The sequence below is a fragment of the Falco biarmicus genome, chromosome 3, assembly GCF_023638135.1.
Source record: "Falco biarmicus isolate bFalBia1 chromosome 3, bFalBia1.pri, whole genome shotgun sequence".
NCBI classification, from domain to species: Eukaryota; Metazoa; Chordata; class Aves; order Falconiformes; family Falconidae; genus Falco; species Falco biarmicus.
In genome coordinates this window covers 45,705,931-45,726,086 of record NC_079290.1, presented here as the reverse complement: position 1 = coordinate 45,726,086, position 20,156 = coordinate 45,705,931, and the positions used below count along the sequence as shown (strand labels likewise).

The window sequence follows — 20,156 nt, the reverse complement described above, 5'->3', positions numbered from 1 at the left end:
GGGGAGGGGGAGACTCAAAGTCAGCTTAGGGATGCATTGATTGAACATGTCCCTGAAAACTTATTTCTATAGCACTGGGGGGGGAGGGGGGGGCTCCTTTCTGTTTTCAGGAATCCTGATGAAAGAACAGCAGTAAGAATACCTGCTTTCGCTTACATGTATCAGCCACGTGGAAATGCCCAGGTATGTCCAGGGAAACTGAGCCAAGACCTCCCCAACACGGGAGCAGATTCTGCTTTCTATACTGAACCACTCCAAATTGGGTTATATATAGGTAATAGGCAGTGCCCTTGGTGTATATGTAAAGCACCATGTGCATGCTTGATGCCGTACATGTAAAGGGATGATCATTATAATGTTGTGCACATGATTAAATCAAACCAAAAATTTGTAACGTTGTAGGAAAAAAGCACCTAGGATTATTCTGTTCTTTAAAATCTTGTAAAATCTGGCTCTGTTTTGTGAGTCTCAAGTTGAAACACTTTGAAAAAACATGCTTCTTACTTTCTGAAATAGAAGAAAAAAAAAAAAGTAGGCCCATTTCATACATTATATTTTGACTACCAAAACCAAAAAATAATTAGTGTCTCTGGAAAGCATCATCCTTTTCCATAAAGTCTCTCTCTTCATTTTGCGGGTGCAGAAACCACACTGATAATGTTCATGAAATGTTTCAGGAACTCCTCCAACCTTTATGGAACAGTTACATTTGCTATGTGCAGGATATATATGACATCAATTTTCAAAGGTCAGGATATGAAATATTACATTATTGCAACATATTAACTGTACCCATTGACTATCACCATCTGTACACCACTGACTAGACATCACAGCATTAACATTTTTTCTTTGAAAAAAAAAGAAAAATACAGGTCTTGAGAATACAGTCACCTACCAAACTACCTTTTCTGAATCTTGCAAGACCAAAAGAAATTTGGTCTGTTTCCAAGGAGTAGTTACAAAGGAGGTGAGATTTAAGGCTGGCTTTAGAGCTGGGCAAATAAGTTTTTGTGTAAAGTAAATGAACTATGGGGGGACTGGAACCAGGGAACTTTGGATAAAATCAGCTAATAAATTCAGCCAGAAACAGGACTGACTGGGGAGAATAAAAAGTCACAATATTTTTGTTTCATATTTTCCTTTTTAATGAAATTCCTTATTTTGAAAGCACTGAATACTTTGTTATGAAGGCTTTTAAACATTTGACGTCATATTTTTAAACACCACTTTAATTACTAATTTCTTATTTTAATAACGTAATCAAAAAGTCTTAGCCCTAAATCTTAAACCAGCATTTTGATCTTAAAAAAAAAAAAAAAGATCCAAAATGGGCTTTCCAAATCATTAGAATATAATTTTTTTTCCTGTTTGTTTAGTTTCTCCTTTGAATAAAAATGTTCTTCAGATTACTTTCTCCTAGTGAAACATAGGGTGTATAATCTGCTGAGCTGTAGATTGCACTACAACTGATTTTACTTTTTAGAACGTTTTCTGAAACATGCTTTATAGATGCATTCATTTGACCTAAATTTTACCTAAATCCCTGGGCCTATCGTCTCCTATCGTCCAACCTTAGACCTTCAGAGATGACTTGTTAATAGAAAGCACCACTGCACAAAAATTTAACTGGAGTTTAAGCTGTCTGAGAGTGGTATTAGGTTTATTGCAATTCCTTACATTGAACTTTCAAAAGTATATATATAATATCTAATACAATACTTGACATATGTTTTTCTTGGCCATTTATATGGTTCATTTATGTCTTCACTAATGAATAGGAATATTTACAGGAATGTTTTCTGACTATTAAACCATCATACTGGGGAACTGCACATCGTGAGCACACTTACTTCCTAAACCATAGCGAGAGGCATGACAGTGATGCTGTTATGAAGAGGAACAGAACATATCCAAAATATTGTTTTTCGCAAGCCTCAACAGACAACTCTATAATATTAAAACTTAATTCTCTTTCTATCAAAGAATGGCAGCTTGCTTTATGTCGTACCACCTTGGCATAAGACACAGTAAATAGTAAACTGAAGCCCTTGAGTGCCAGTTGCACCACTTCTCTTTCACACCACCCAGAGATAACATGACTCTCATTGCCACAGGCTGCCACGACTCATGTTTTAGTTGCTGTAAATTCTTTAGGTAATGTGTTTAAAAGGTTCACACAATATAATGAAGAAGTTCTATTTTGCTAAAGCAGAGAAAGGTGTATAGTTTCTGTGTAATGTCGAAAAGATCTTGAAAAGGTGTATAGTTTCTGTGTAATGTTGAAAAGATCTTGGAAAAGAGATTCTTTTGGCTGTTGAGTTTCTATACTGAAAATATTTCCACACGGCAATTCAGGGTGAGGCAGTAGCATTTGCCATAACTCCACTGAAACTCTAGTCAAGGAAATGCCCTCAAAAAAGTGTGATTTCCTTTCAAATATTTTTTTCAGTGTATATCTTTCGGGTTTATTTATAGAAATTAATATGAACAATTAATATGAACCCAGTCTACGACTTTAGGTACCCAAATCGATGTATTCCTTAACGTTCCCTTCACCCCATGCCCAGTAATCACACAACGAGCAAGCCATACTTCATTCCTGCTTTCCATCCCTTTCCTCAACTCCTGAAAAGGAGTGAAGTAGAAAAGGGGCCTTACAGCATGCCCTGAGGGAGAAAATAATCCAGGATTAAGGTCAGGAGCAATTTCTAAAGTTGAGGGCACATGAAAAATCATTTTCCTCCAGTCCCAGAATTCTCATAGGTATAGCTGCAGCTTCAGTTCTTCCACATATGGACACTGAGGTACAGTGCTCTGGGTGCTGAGTAAGCAAAAAATACTGCTTTCTCCAGGCCAAATGTTTCTTTAGGAATGGTGTTTGTTTAGGTTGTCCAGGTTATCTGAATAATTGGGGTTCTGTGATATTTCTATTCCTCACCAGACCAAGATATATGCAAACTGTAAAGAAAGAGAGATTATAACCTCAATAATACTTATTTGTGCTATTTATTTGTACCCTTTTGCTCTTTGTTGTTTTTATAGCTTCAGCTTAATGCAAAAAGTACTTTTCAGATAGTATCCATTCAAGGAAAATCCCTCTGGCTCATCCAGATTTTGCTTGAATAAAAGTAAAGGAACAAGTCTTTGTCTTCTTAACTTGAACTGCTCCATCTTTACTACATACCCTCAGAATCTGTATGACAGACAGTGCTATTATAAACAGAAAAAACTACCTACTGATAGTAAAAAGGATGCAAGCTTAGAGTATTGGATTTGTCATGCTGGGACTTAGCCCCAGTGTATTTCATCTACCCAATCTGACCCAAGCCCCATCAAATGTGCCTCTGCAGAAAGCAGCAGCATCTCAGTGCCTACAAAACTTCTCCAAAGCACATCTGATCTGTCTTTACTCTCACACAGTGCTTGTGATGGAGACCCATGAATGACTAAGCAGAAGCGCATGAACAAGAACATCATCAGCCCATTCTCCTTTCTCTTTATGTTGTTTTGTTTTCCCAAATCTCATGGATGGAATCTGCCTAGTTAGACAGATACAGTTGCTAGGGACTTACAGAAAATCCCTAAACACTGTATGGCATCACTTAATCTATATAAATTCTCTTGACATTTTTCAGAAAGGGTAGAAGCTTAGCTGTACCTCAGTACTAAAGATGGTCTTCAGCTTTTGCAAGCCCTATTTGCAAGCCCTATTTGAGCATCTGTGTCATATGTGAGTCCCCAGAGAGCACTTTCTCTTCTTCCATCCTCTGATTTCCAGCTGGTATTCACTGCAGTTTAGCTTCTAGGACTCCCATATGTAAAAGTGAAATGACTACACTGAGAGTTTTAACTTGTTTTTCTACCTACATAACCCACAGAACGGCTGACAAACCTCTGTGTTTTATGAGAACACAAATGTGTGAAGCAAAGCATGTGTATTCAACATTGACTTTGTTTATTTTCTGTGACTATGTTTCACTGTAAACTTAGGATCTAAACACTCAGTTTGAATCTAGGCATAGAGGCATGCACTTATACATTTTTTATTACTACAAAAATAAATTTCCTACACCTTGATCCACTTACTGATCTTACAAACACTTTCTATGTAAAAGATATTTATTTTTAAGCAATCTGCTTAACATATAATGACTTATCACAAATATTTATGATCAATCTTACATAGCTTAAAAGAACTGGCAAACAAAATTATACTAGCCTCCCCCTCAGAAACATAAAAATAAATCAGCAGTGTATGTTGGCCTGCATTAATATACAAGCACTTCAATAATTCCTCACTGCCTAGTGCCTTTTCCTCAACAGTGTCTTTTCCCTACCTCTGCTGCCTTCCAGTGGCTCTGTTGCCTTTCAACTGTGACCTACTCTTAACTGCATCCGTTCTTTCTTCAAGGATCTTTGGTATCCCTTTACCTGTAAGTCTTGCTTTACCCTCTTTTGCCTTATTTGCTGTATAATGAACATTGAGTTTGGAGGTTACACAAGCTTCTTCCAGCTTCCCTTTTTGACTTGAACTGTTTCTTTATAAAGAAACTTAAAAGGTGCTCAGTTTCTGGAATAATTCCAAATGGTCAAATATCCCAAAAATCCAGATATCTCAAATTCCTGATCTATCTTGTAAACCTCACTGCTACTTCTTTGCCATTCTTCTCTTAAAAAGAAGAAAGAAAGAAAAAAAAAAAAGAAAAAGAAAAATCTACTTCTGGCTACAAAAAGCCTCTTCTTTGAGTATCTTCAAGCATGGCATCATTCCTTATCTGATCCCATGGAAACATCGCAGTGCCTTTTATCAAACTGTGTAGCATGACTGGGAACACCTTTCAATACCATTAGTGATCCCACAATTTTGTTCCACACTTCTATTTTCTGTATCCACTTGGTAACAACCACCTCAACAAGATAACCCAGCTCTAGATTTGTCTCTTCCCAATACTTGTGTGAATGACTGTCTTCCAGACTGCAGATATGACAAATTTCCTGGAAAACAAGCAAGAAATTTTTCACTAACAGAAGTGCATGAACTGCGTAACTCTCCTGCTGAAGCTCAGATAGGGTTCATTATACAGACAATACAAGCTATTAATGCAGAAAAACAAAATTTGCTCTTATATCATTCAACTGTGCCTGTGCCAAAACAAGAAGTAAATCATTGAAGCTGTGTATTATGCATGAGGTAGACAACATCATTGAAAATTGGGGTTTTTTTAATTATAAAAGGGAATTTGCACAGGAACAAAATGTGATTTAAAATTCTTAGCCTAATATCATTGCTAATTTTAATTGCTATTAGAAGAACCTAGTTTTCCTCTAAGGCATTATGTAAAGAATCATTCTAGCCCAAATATGCATGGGAAATGTTTAAGGGCCATTACAGAACAAACAATGAATATGAAAGCAACAGCAGTAAACTAGCAAATATCCCTAGCTATGATGCCAGGACTTGGCTGTTTAGCTATCAAACAGACGTTAACAGATGACAGATAAGTAATTATTCAACAAAATTGGATGAAAAATGCTTACATGTATCCAAAAAATAATGCAAAATACAATCTAAAATTTGATGAATGGGAAAAATTACACATAACATAATGACATAATTTCTGTGTAATATTCTTAATTATGAAATATTAACATTTCATCATGCAAGGGTTTAGCAGCAGTTTGGAATCCCATTTATGAACCGAGTCCCACCCATCTGCATATAATTGGATCCATGCAAAAGATTCCAGTCTGTGCTGAGAACAGACTCTGGTGTGCAGCGCCTCGGAGGGGGGGAAGCAGCCCAAAGGGCATTGCAATCCTATATGTTGCATAGACACTTTTCTGCTTAGAATCAAAGCTGTCCTGTATAACAATAGCAACAGCCAGAAGCTCTTACCACCTTACAGGAGGTGACCTTCACAGGAAGGCAGAAATGGTCTTTAAAGGCACACCTTTTTCCTCTCCTGACCTCAGGAAAGCCCTGCTCATTGCTGAAGGGAGAGAAATTTCATTGGTGAAGGACCAGGCATGGGATCCCAAAAGTAGCATCTGGAAGAGATACCAGCACATAGATAAAATGGAGTGCTTGGCAATGGGGTTTTTAACACATCTAACCAAACTGTATGAAAATACAGAGAAAAAGAAAACGCCGTATGTAAGTAGCATGTGAGTAAGTGCAATTCAGTGATGGAAAAGGTATTACACAGCAAAACCAGAGGGATGAACATTCAACTAAAAACAGTGGAGGAATGCAACCAGAAGGATATTTATTAGTGTTGTGGAAGATGTAAGCAGATGCTGTGTTCACTGAAAATATAAAAAAAAAAAACCAAGAAACACAGAGAAAAATTTTTCTAATCAAATTTTCTAAGCAAGTAGCTTTTTCATAAGGGTGGGAATTGGACTAAACCAGTGCATGAAATCAAATCCAGCATCAAAATCTTGGTCATTGTGACACCACAGACTCAAATACCTTCTTCATAAGTATCTCCTGTAAAGTTTATTACTAAATATGGGAATAAGGAAGCAGGAGAAAAAGAATACAACAGAGTCAACTCAATAGCCGAGGCATTCTCTGATAAAGGTTCACATTTGTGCTATTCTGCAATATAAACTCAGAGAACTATCCAAAGTAGACAGACTTTAGGGTAATTTATAAATCAATTACTTACTTGTTAACACTGTTATGAAGAACACTTTGGACATTACATAAACATTTGCCCAAAACAACAAATTTGGGTTTAATAGCACAGAAGTGCCTGTAGCCAAACAAACGTGCAGGCCATATGTAGAACAATTTCACAAAACTAATAACTAAATGGAGTTAATTTATAATCAGTTAATCTGAAGTAAAACTATAGTTTAAAATACCCCATGAGACATGTAGGTGCTAGAATTTTTGCTATGTGTTCTGTGTTCTAATTGGCAGGAACTATTTGGTCACAACAATTACATTTTAATTAGTAACAAAAAAAAAGGTAATGTAAAAGACATAATGACAAGTAAGAACAACAGATACCGGCACTATAGTATGAAGAAGTACAAGTAGAAGAAATGAAGTATTAGTCATAGTAGTCACAATATTTAATTTCAAAATATTTGAAGGAGTGAGAACAAAGCAGTATTGGCACAAAAAAATTTCTGATCAAACAACACAAAACTTTTTGCAGATAAAAGGATGGAAAAATGTTTCGACTGAGTTGGATTAAATACAATATTCTTAGGTTATAATAACATCTGATTTATGGGTTTTGTCGTAAGAAGTTTTTTATGTGTAAATATAGGCTGATTGGTAATGGCTGGAAAAGAAGTCTGTATGCTTACTCATTAATTGCTTATTAAGTATTAACTTGGAATTGTAGTTAACCATTTCAGAATTATTATAATGAAAGGTTACTTATACTGTTTGACATGGGCATGCATATTTTCTGCCATCCTTCATTGCTCACTGCTTTGCATGTTTCACAGAAATATAAGATTGGAAGCCCCCCCTCCTTCAGTCACTAAATACATTCCCTGCTGACAAAGACAACCATGTGAATAGTTTGCTATCATTCAGTTATTATTAGATACATTAGACAGCTTCCTTTTTCTTTTTTTAATAATATTGTCCACGGAAGCTCTGTAAGTCTCATTATGTTAGGTTCATTGCCAATGCTCATGAACAAAGGGGAAAGACATACAATAAAAACAAAACCAGTTATCTTTTAACCACATGTGAATTCCTGGCATGACTGAAGTCAGTGGGTGTTTTGCCATTTGTTGGGGATTTCACCCTGCAATTACAGAAAGTGCGTGTTCTCACTCTGCAGGCTTTTCTCATTTAGCAGTCAGAAGCACAAGAGCAAGAACGGGAATATAAACCTAGATTCATAAAAAGGTTAGGGTCCAGGATTTACACACTGAATCTAAAAGTCACCTACCTGAAGTCTTCACTCAGCAGCCCCTTGCTCCAGAAAGGCCTAAAATTTCCAGGTATCTAAATTTTGCCAATAACATTACTAGGGCACACCCAGAATTGCTTCTGTCCTCAGAGGGAATTCCCAAATGACAGGAATACCATTGCCTTTCTCCCTGGTAAGGCCATATGCAACTGGTGTTCTTAGACACAAAAAAAAAAAGCTGTTTCTTCTACAGAATTAAGAAAAAAGAACTGTGTCTTTTATCCTGATGTTTTAATGTCCTTATCAGTAATTAAATATTCAGAGGTTAAACCACTTATCCAGGATATATGACACTCAAGGTTAAATCTCAGGATGACTTGAACTATACCACCCACTTCCCAAGGGACTATATTTTCACCATGTCCCAAGTAAGCTAGAGTGAAATTCTCTCAATTAGTCCTCTTAAAGCAAAAGTTTCATCAGAAGAAATTATGGAACCCACACCCAGCTCTCCCTGCACTGCCGCCTCCACGGATGGAAGAACAAATCTAAGTATGGCAGTGAGTGTTTCACCACACTAAATAAATTGTATTGGATCTGTCTCTCTTCTGCTTTAGGGATTTCTGAGAAAGGGCATGTAATTTCAGGAGAGAGAAGGAGAGCCTTAGCTTTCTAAGGAATAAGGCTTCTGCTCACTTGGGATTTCCTGTTACCATTGCATGCCGACAAGTGGCTCCATATACCCCACTCCTGCACACCTAACTCTCCGTACGTATAGTCTGACTGCTTAACTGTTGATTTCTCCACATTGAAAAGCCGATCCCTGAAAATTCTTTAGCTGATGGAGTGTACAGGCACAGAGAATAAGAGAAAATAGAATTTATTCTTGTCACTTTTTAGGTCTAAATTACTAATATTACTGATCATATGGGATATAACAACACCAGTGTGAAGCTGGACTGTTAAAATACTTTCCTGGGGAAGTAATGCTTCTGGGACTTATATAAATGTTTTTGTATTCGTGAAAACATGGAGTTGATGAAGCACTTCTGGACTGAAGATCAATATTTCCATTACAAAGAATAAGTCACGCAGGCTCTCTTAACCAACTGCAAAATAAGCAAAAACCATCAGCTTGTAAACATGTTTGAATTGATAGGTTAAGAAAAAGATGCTTGCATCTGCTGTCTTCTGAACAGAAAATAAGGCTTTCACTGTCCAAAAGACACTGGTTTTTCTTATGTATTTCATTGTGTGGTGCATCAGTGTTGCTGAGGTCACTTTTACACAACTGTTTTGTGGCAAGGGGAAGGAGTTTACGACCTTCCTCCTTGTGGGTTTTCACTTGTTCTACAGATATCACACTTTAAAACAAAGATCTCCATCATTACACCTGAACTTTGTGTCCCACGATTTTATCTCTGACTATGGACATCTTGGCTCTTGATCTCTTGTTTCTGCCTTAATTATATGGAAAACAATTGCTCAGAGTAGCCAGCTATCTGGAATGCTTCCATACAGAGACAGGAAAACAGGAGTGTTTTCTCAGTCTGGCTCTCACTTCTGCTCCTTTGAAGCACAACTGAGATAAATTATTTTCTGTTCTCTGTCCATCACATAATATTTGAGAGCATGTCAGCCTCCTGTAGCATTACCTGTACTGGCACATAACAGGCTATTAGAATCGTTACAAGAGCTGGCAGAGCAAAACTTATGGAGAACAGTCAGGAACACTCTTACACGTGGAACATCGTGCTAAAAAATGCACCAAACAAGTCTCAAGATAGCAAAGACGCTAATAAACCCTCCCTACCCATGTTGAAATTAGAGAATTGTTTGCCTTCCTGATCAGTTAATCCTTTTCACGGCTGTGCCATCAAAAAAAAAAGCAATTGTTAGCCACCTTTTCATCAAATGGTAACTCTTGACAGCCTATTCTTTCAAAAAGCAGATAAGGAGATGGAGGTGATTTATAAGATATAAATACAATAGCACTCCTTATGCCTACCATCTTAATTTGGTACACTGACATGTGCCTCATTTAAACGCTTCTGAACAGTTTTAAGCATGCATGGAAACAAACGGGATATGTTTTCTCAGAAAACAAAAAGGGAAGGCTGAAAGGCTGTATCTCATTAACACCAAACCAGAAGGTGCAAAACTGGTACAATGCAGAAGTCAGAAGAGTTGCTGTGATCTAGGTTTCTGAGAAGCAATCTGCCTTCACCATATCTTGGGATGGGTTGAGCCAGATCTTTTTCCTGTAGAGATGAACACCACCCAAAAAGACCAAAAACACTTTTAAATTCAAAGAAGTCAGTTTTCCTCAGAAAACTGAATCCTTTGGTTTTATACCCAGGAAGCTCAAAGTGAATTAACTAGGCAAAAAAAAAAAATTGTTAAAAGTTTATAAAAAACTCTCCATTTGCCTTCCATACTTTGCAGAGGAGCCAGCTCAGTGTTCAGGCTTTGTACCAGTTCAGTGACCTTCTGGACCAAAGGAAACTGCAAAGTCTTCTGTGGATCCCAGCAAATCATAAAATCATTTAGGTTGGGAAAGACCTCCAAGATCATCAAGTATAACTGTTAACCTAGCATTGCCAAGCCCACCGCTAAACCATGTCCCTAAGCTCCACATCTACACATCTTATAAACACCTCCAGGGATGGTGACTCCACCAAGCCCCTGAGCAGCCTGTTCCAATGCTTAATAACCCTTTCAGTGAAGAAAATTTTCCTAATATACAGTCTAAACCTCCCCTGGTGCAACTTGAGGCCATTTCCCCTTGTCCTGTCACTCATTACTTGGTAGAAGACACTGGCACCCACCTCGCTACAACCTCCTTCCAGGTAGCTGTAGAGAACAGTAAGGTCCCCCCTGAGCCTCTTTTTCTCCAGGCTAAACCACCCCAGTTCCCTCGGCCGCTCCTCATACGCCTTGTGCTCCAGCCCCTCCACCAGCTTCGCTGCCCGTCTCTGGACACGCTCCAGCCCCTCAATGTCCCTCCTGCAGTGAGGGGCCCAAACCTGAACACGGCATTCGAGGGGCGGCCTCACCAGTGCCCAGTGCAGGGGGACGGTCACTGCCCTGGTCCTGCTGGCCACACGGTTTCTGACACAAGCCAGGGGGCTGTTGGCCTTCCTGGCCACCTGGGCACACTGCTGGCTCACGTTCAGCCGGCTGCCGACCAGCACCCCCAGGTCCTTTTCCTCTGGGCAGCTTCCCAGCCGCTCTGCCCCAGCCTGTAGCGCTGCGTGGGGTTGGTGTGACCCAGGTGCAGGACCCGGCACTGAGCCTTGTTGAACCTCACACACTCGGCCTCGGCCCATCAGTCCAGCCTGTCCAGATCCTCTGCAGAGCCTCCTGCCCTCAAGCAGATCAACAATCTCCCCCAGCTTGGCGTCATCTGCAAACTGACTGAGGGTGCACTCAGTCCCCTCGTCCAGATTGTTGATAAAGACATTAAACCGAACTGGCTTCAACAGCCTCGGGGAACACCACTTATGACCAGCTGCCAGCTGGATGTAACTCCATTCACCACCGCTCCTTGGGCTTAGACACCCAGCCACTTTTTTACCCAGTGAAGAGTACACCCATCCAAGCCATGAGCAGCCAGTGTCTCCAGGAGAATGCTATGGGAATGGTATATTTTCTCTTTTCTTAGCTATGGATGCTCCCTGCACCTCTTGGAAGCCTCCTGGTCTGAGCAGCAGCACCCAGCTCATGCTGTGACTCTCTCTCTGCTCTTCTCCTACAGGCTCCAGTCAATGGAAGTTTTGTCTCCAGACATGCCTAGATGTTCCCATGGGAAGAAGCCATCTTCTTCCTCCTTCAGGTAGTTTCTCTAACTCAGTCACCTTTTTACCTTTTTCCCAATGTACAGTCTAAGAACAAACAAACCAGACAGACAGTCTGTCCATAACAGTCCATTGCCCTCTGTCAATAGTCAACTTGTGCAAGATAAAAGAGAGGAAAGGATTACTGGAAATAAGACAAATCACTAAAGGTTGTTACAAGCTAAAAAGAGTATTAAATGGCTGGACATACCCATTTATATATGTGGCAAAGGACAGAGATGTCCACCCTTTCCATTTTTTGCAGTATCTTTTATACCGTGAGCATCGCAGGTCAAGTAAAGAACAGGCTGTCACACCATTGTACAGCATGTGCATTAAGGTCCATCTTTGCACCAGTCCCATTGATCTACACAGGTTTGATGGTTTCTTGTAACAACAGTGAAGCCTTTGCTGTGTCTGCACCACTATTGTGGTTCCACCACTGGGAGAACTTTGACCACCATCACAATCAGAGCAGACCAATATTTTGTCCACCTTTCCTTATGTCTATTACCCTTTAGCTGTTTGGCCTGCATCTCCTTCCAACCAGATGTGCTGTCACTCAACCCATGAACATAATTCCTGTATTTGGAGGTTTTTTCAGTTTAAAGTGTACTTCTCACCAGCCACCAGTGTAATACCAGAGCTATGCAGTGTGATCTACAGAAAAATGCAATGGGATTCTGGGACATGAGCAGGTGTTGGACACATGTCATGAAATCATAGAATCATAGAATCACAGAACCACAGAACTACAGAACAGTTTGGGCTGGAAGGAACCTTTAAAGGCCATCTAGTCCAACACCCCTGCAGTGTTGGGGCATCCTCAACTAGATCAGGTTGCTCTGAGCCCCATCACACCTGAGTTGGAATGTTTCCAGGGATGCGTTCCCTGGCAGACAAAGTCAGATTCACTGCAGCCCTCTGCCAAATGGTCTGGGAGATAACCTGAAGTGAATTATCAACTGGTCTGGATTTACGTTTGGGTGAAATAATTTTCATCTTCCAAAGGGACACGGGCATGATGGCTCATCAAGGAAAATGAGGCTCAGAAATGGAAACAAGGAATGAGTGAGACAGACAGTGTGAGAACGCCTTCATGTTCCCCAATGCTAATGCAAGCCTTCATCGTACCCAGGAGGCAAGTTCATATACTACAAGAAAACCTAAATCTTTACTACTGCTGTCACGTCTTCTGTCTCATATCAGTTCTTGCAGCACTCATACAGGATGACAAAGTCCCAGGGCACTCCTGGGAAGGCAGGGCAGACCTGGCAGCCCATCCTGTCCCACTACACCAGCCAGGAGCAGCCAGGGGCTCTCTAACCCTCACCATGACTGTGACTTTGATTCCTGGCAGGGCTTCCCTTTCATCAGTGGAAGGAAAATAATGTGTTGCCCCCTAATAATAATAATCAACTCTCCCTTTGTACCCCAGACGGCCCTACAAAATGCCATAATAAACTCGTCTGTTCAAATACTGGGTTTCCAAATGATAACTTCAGCCCTAATTCAATCTTAACTATGTTTAATTAGATATGGCCTCTAATTTCTAATATCTTTAAGAAATTGCCCTTTCTAAACATGGGTAGACCTTACGTAAAAGAAGAATGTACTGTAGTTTTGAAGTTTTTGATTTCCAAGCTTTAAATTTACTTCCAACCCTGAACCTAAACTTATTAGCAGGAGTCTCTTCTAGTGTTCTCCCTTATTTAATAATTTTGGAAAGCTATGATTTTCTAGTAATTATTACTATAAATAATATTAGTAAATACTAGTTCTTTCTGTCTTTGTAAATCATACAAAGTGCAAATCCTAATGCAAAATTTCATTATATGAATGAATAGAAGGAACACCAGAAGTAAATGAGAATATAAAGCATTGGCCCAGCTAAGTGTTTCCTCTCTTTGTTGTTATCTACACCCTCTAGAATGCAAAAGAAAGAAGTTCCTTTAAGCATTAAGCCCAAAACTTTATTTTTAGCTCCAATCCCAATATTAACATCAGCACCAGCAGTGATCACAATGAAAATGAAGGAAAAGCATCGTCCCTTAGAAAAGCACATCATCTTTGTGTTTCCCTAGTCTGTGGAGAATCCACCCATAAAATGGGAACAGTGAACTTTAGATTCCAGATTCCTAACACTAACCCTAGGCAGTACAGCTGTATAAATCTAGCCTCTACAAGACAAAACAGAATATTGGTCCTTTCCAAAACCTACCTACTTCCAACTCTTTAGTAATAATAGGATGCAGCAAAGATCTGGGCTCTTAGGAAGGAGATAGTGCCTCTGAACCTGAAAGCTAGCCTCAGTCCTAAATTTAAAGCAAGTTAAAGCCTTAACTTAATACATAGCCCACCACTAGCCCTGATCTTACTTATAACCTGGTATGTATCCAAACAATAAAATGCACAGCATTTGCCTTTACTAGCACCTGTTATCTTGTCTTCTGAACTCTGCAAGCCACAGAGAAACTAGAGTCTTGAAAATCCAGTTCCAAATCCTATGTCTGAGGGTTTCTCCTCAGACAGATTGTCTCCTAATTATTCACAGGGTTAAGTGCATAATAAAAGAGTACATTCAACCTTCTACCCTGTCATCACCTGCCCTCTTACTAACTCTGTGAGACCACCAGAATAAAGACATGAACAAATATCTTGACTTGAATTCCCAAATCCCAGTTATAGTACTTGCATTAATTAAACATTAAACATATGTAAATAGTAAAGAAAGATATAGAACATTTACCCCTTTCTCTGTTTTCCTGATTCTTTACTCCCCCAAGAAAACAAAAAGCTCCAATTCTCTCTTATACTCCCAAAACCCAAATCAAAATGTACCTTGAAGCTTAATGTTAGCTAGTGCACTCAAACAAGCGATGGCCCCTTCTGGATTGTCCCCTTCTGAACATATGGGTCCTAGAAACTTTAGACTCTGACTCTTACATAAATGATATACCACTTTCTAATTATTACCAGCAGACAAATGTGCAGATTTCAAATTCCCAGAGATTTGTCCCCACAGATTAGCGTCAGCAGATTAAGAAAAGCTGGCCCCTTTAGTCTTTATTCTCCTCCCTCCTATATGGGACCTACAGAATACTGCAATGCTACAGAAATCTGAACCTGCAGAAGCTCCAAAGATAACCCCAGTCCTAATTTTACTTAATAGTTGGCACCTATATCCAGCACAAAATTACACCTGGAAATGTTCCCTTTTTTCATCATTTGTCCTCTTCATAGTTGTGAGAAATATTGGCCATGTTGACAGAACCAGGGAAAAAAATCAAACATAACATATCCTTAGTTTATGATTAACTGGGATCCAGTTAAATAGGGTTTAAAAAAAATTAATATCTCTTTTTGGCAAAGATTTTTCACTGTTTCTACCCCCAGACAGTCTGCACTGTCAGCACCTCATTAGAATGAGCTGGATAGTGAAGAAAAATGTTTTAAATGAGTACATACCACAGAAAAGTTGTCAACTACTGAAATTAACTTCTTCAGTTAACATATCACGAAATGTATGTTAAACCTTATATTATTTTTTTTAACATAAATCAATATAGTGTTCGACAACCTCACAGAATTTCTTTGCTACAAATCTAAAATTGCTCCTCACTAGAAATTATAAAAGGAAGGTATGAAACACAAACTATTCAGTTATTAGGAGTTTCATTTTTGCAGCAGTGGCTAGGATTTCAGTCAGGCGCACCTTCTTAGCTGCATATTTGATGCAAGTTCGCCACCTAGTGGAGCAATTTTTAATGCTCCAAAGGATCACAATTCCTTGCACGTCATAATTTTTATTTCTGATTTATTTAAGGAGTAACAGCAACAGTTTCCTGACATAATATTTTACAAATATTTAACCTATACAGTAATTTTTTTAAAATTACATTTTATTTCACACAGTGACTGAAATAGTTATAATAGTTTCAGAAAACATAAGGGCCAAGAGAGCTATGAAAGAAAACCCAAGTCACAGCAAACTGTATCCACCAAACTATTTGAACAAAACAACTCCAAATATTTTTTTCACCTAGGTTTTGGTAGTTGAGCAAGAATCTCTATTTTTAGAAAATCCTACACTCTTCACAAATATTGACAACAATCATATTTTAAAGAAAATTTTAGCGCAGGCAACATACCTGCTCATATAGAATCAGCAAAACAAACCCATCCAGGTGCCAGAGTAAAGAGCAGCAATTTGAACAGCTTAGCATGGGACACAGTAAATTCCAAATCACCTGAAGTTCTTACTTTGAGGCTGGGTGGGAATGTAAAATATGCATTCTGGTCTGACCACGTATGTATGTATGCATGTACATCATCCATTCCAGGCAACAGAAGGAACATTGCCATGCAGAAAGTCAAACCAGATTAACATAATCATCCACCCTGCCTTAAAGGTATGAATCACAGTAATATTCCTCCCTGTGCTTACAAAGAACAGCCTTTTGGAAAAAAATATACAAAACCAAGAAGTGTTCATACAAAATACGCCGTTCACATCTCAAACCGATTAAAACATAAGCTGGCCCCCAGCTCCAGTACCTGTAATCAAAGCTGCAGCACACAGCATAGAGTAATAGATGTCCTTTCAGGTAGGTTGGTCCTGAGCCACTTCGGGAGACAAAGGTCAAGGCAGAGGATATGAATTTCACCTCTGTTCTTGCTGGCGACAAGTCTGCTCCCAAAGCAATTGGTGTAATGCACTGTGCTCCTTGCGTGACACATCACTTAGTAATTGCATGGCTGCATTTCAAGTCACCTTCGGTTCACAGTAGTTTTTAGTTGTGACTTGACAGCAAGAGTAGATTACAGTTATCCTGCACTTGAGATAATGAAGGTATAGATTATAGTTGAGAGCCCACATCAGACAAAAGAGGTCACACGTCCTGACTTGATACAGATCAACATTATAAACTTGTTCTCATGTAACATGAACATCAGAAAGGTACCTTGACTCATTCAGTGCACTTACCAGAACTCAATTTGCCAGTATTGGAGATCATATTCCCTTGAGCTGATGAAGTTCCAGTTTAATCTTTCTTACTGTACCGGCTGACTCTGCCACAGCACCAAGTCTTGCAGATGCAGGTAGGCTTACTTGGGTAACCTAGCTCTCAGCCAGCGCACCATCTCACGTGCACACTACGCTGCTCACACAGCAGCAGCAGGCAGATGTCCCTGCTGCACAGAAGGGGAAACTGAGACAGCAGGAGGCTAAGACTTCTCTCAACAGATTGCAAACAAGCAACAGTGGAGGAGAATCTTAACTGAAATCTTTTCCTGTATGCTAATAACACACAGCCTTCAAAAACGGTGCATTATCCTTCCAAGCAGGGAGACAGTACTTAATCCAGCACAAAAGATTTCTTAATGCTATATTAGGCAACATATACACAGTATCCTGCAGGGTATGACACGAGGCAAGAAAAGGCAGGACACTTTCCAGGTCATCATGGGATATACACATGTAATACCATCTTTTGCAGAGTCTGAGTTTCAACTGTGGTACAAACCTTAGCACATGAATTTTGTTGTATTTACTCTTATTTAGAGAAAAACTAAAATACAGAGATATGTAGCTTGTGGAGTTGTGCAGCTATTTTTTTTTAAAGTTACTGATCTCCCACCAAATTTTCATCACTCAGAAGCAAGGAACACTCCCAGCAACTTCAGGACACATTTTACTGTGATTCTAGCTCATGATCCATCACCAAGAGAAAAATCACTTATTTCTGGAGATCAGAGTGCAGGCTTTAAAAGCCCAGCAGCTCTTGACTGGAAAGAAACAGGTTAAATTGCAGAATCCCACCACCACCACCTCTCCAACTGGAGCCTGTAAGGAATACAGGTATATAGCAAATATACAGGGGAGCTAAGAGACCCCAAATGACTGTACTAAGAAAGGTCCTTCACCTCCTCAGCAACCTTCACTGTAAGCCTTTCGCTTGGTTTTTAATGCACAAGGGGTAAATTTTGTGACCTCTCTTATTGCAGAGGGCAGCTGGGGGAGCTGGGGCTGCCTGACTGGACGCTTAGCCAGCACGTGTACCCCAAGCCTGCCTTCTGGCCCTTGGCCTGTTCCAGGAGTCATCTGCAGGGTTGAAATCAGAGAGGACTGCTGAACAAGGACTGTCAAATTCTAGGGTGCACAATGACGAGGGAAGATCAGACTTAGCCACTAAGTCAGACCATATCAGCAATCTGGTTGAAGCAGGAGGGCAGCGTTCACAACTCACCTTCACTGTTTTCCTGCCTGGGAACACGGCTCCTGCTCTTCACTTGTAGCCACGCTGGCTTTTTGCCAACATACTGCTTTTCAGTACATACTGTTCTTCTTCAGTTGTCAGTCATCTACTGATTTCATCTGTTACTCCTGCTTAGAAGTTCCCTTTATTTCTTCCTAAGCATCAATAATTACTGTCCTTCAGAGGCAAGGAGCTAGACTGGGTACCGATGTTCCCTGCTTGCCAGGTTCCTTCCATGAAGATTGCCACAAGGTTTCTGGTAATGAGCTAGAAAACATCTGCAATATTCTTCCATCCTGCTGTCCACAAAGGAGGGCGTTCACATGCTACATGTTTATATTCAATTAACTTCTAAAATCTTGTAGTCTGACTGAAATTAGTTTGTTATCTGAATGAAAACTGACCTTATGTTCCTTGATAAAACATAAATAACCTGAAGGAGAAAAAGATATCCTCAGACATTTGAAGAAATACCCTTAATTGAGGAGTATGCCTTGATTTTCATATTTGTATACACAAGGGTTGCCGAGAAATCTCTTGATACTGACAGGATAGTAATTTCTAGGGATGTAGCTACAAGGCACTGCTTGAAAAGTAAGAACTAACGTAAGTGCACAGCTCTGGAGTGTTTTTTTCAAATTCCCTTATGGAATTGCATGATAATTTCAGGACACCGGCAATGCAGACTGAAGGAATCAAAATGAAGTTTGGGAGCACAATTCAGAGCTCCTGTCCTGCCAAATTTCATCTTGCTGACCACCTACTGCTTTGGTTCTATGATTGTAAAAAAAATTAAAATAAATTCTTATGGGAAGAAATATTTTTTATTTGTCATGACAAAAAAAAAAAGAGAGAGAAAAGGCTGAATTCTTCTATGAAATTTGTGGGGGGGAAAAAAAAAAACCAACCAAACCAAAAAACAAACCAAACTCTGGATCTGAAATCTTAACCGAGGAAAACTGAAGTTTCTAGAAGTGATTAATACATGCAGACATTTCTAGCAAAGGAAATATTTAAGCGTTGTTAGGCAGACTTGCAACTATGACACCAAAGCGTGCAAGTTTGCTATGTACTGTAGTTTGGAATAAGGTCACAACTATCCTTAATTCACAGTTTCATCAATGCTGATGCCCTTTTGGGTTTGGCTTTTTTCATCAGTTAAATTAAGATGGCATTTGTTTTGACTATGGGGTACTTGGTGCTTTCTTAATAGCACGGCAAATTCTCCTTTCTTAATTGCAGTTCATGAGAGAATCCTTAAATAAATGTGCGCTATTACAAGAACACAGCTCACTGTTAGAAAACATATATTTATATATCTACAGCTGAAGGCAACTTTCTGCAGATTGCCACTATGCAGCTACAGGAAGAGAGGGAACATTTCTTCATTATATTATCACTATAATTAGGGTCATACTGGACACAGAATAAGTATCTCTTGGGATTGGACAGTGATTCCAAATATATTTTTTTTCCACTAAAGATGATAAATGCAAAACATTTTAAGTAGCTTTTGTTCCTTTTTTATCTAGGCTACATGGATGAAATCTGTCACATTGTTCTTTTATGAACTGACCATTTACTGAGTACTTCAGAAATTCTGAAATACCTTTCACAGATGGATGTTGTTTGTTGGCAAGGATTATATTCATTTATGATTGTAGATATCATGGGAGACATGTAGTCTATTTATGTGCATAAGACTTGTGTTTTTTCCTCTCATATGTACCACAATCCATAACTGAAGATGTCTGAGAAGTTTTAGAAAATTGAAACTTTCAGCTTTTATTGGATAGTACCACAGATTCATCACTTGCTTATTACCTGCTAAAACAAAGCCCAGAACACAAAGACATTGATTTCATACTGCCCAAAGTAAAAATAATGGTTCCGTATATAGTTCATGGAGCAAGACAGGTCAAACTGCTATCTGAAGGAGCTCTGTGATTTGCTTTCTGAAGATGTCTGTCTTTCTCCATTGACTAGAGAGGGAAGTTAGTAGGGTTGATGGCCAAACCTAGACAAGAAAAGAAGTTAGATGTTTTGGGGATGATTTCGATATAAATTAGGATAGCCTCAAGGAAGTAACTATGTTAAACTCTGCATTTGTTGTTGGGGCAACAACAGCTAAACATTTTTATTTGCAAGGCTGAGATCATCTTTCTTACAAAAAC

At 39.2% G+C, this 20,156-nt stretch overlaps 1 long non-coding RNA gene across 1 annotated transcript in view; it reads left to right on the top strand.

Moving 5' to 3' along the window:
- The window catches only part of LOC130146527 (uncharacterized), a 29,973-nt gene extending 17,111 nt beyond the window's left edge, over nucleotides 1-12,862 (top strand). Inside the window, exons 2-3 of the long non-coding RNA XR_008820946.1 lie at nucleotides 11,644-11,721; nucleotides 12,734-12,862. This is a non-coding gene — a long non-coding RNA (uncharacterized LOC130146527). The remainder of the gene's footprint in view (nucleotides 1-11,643; nucleotides 11,722-12,733) is intronic.
- The last annotated feature ends 7,294 nt before the right edge of the window (nucleotides 12,863-20,156 follow it).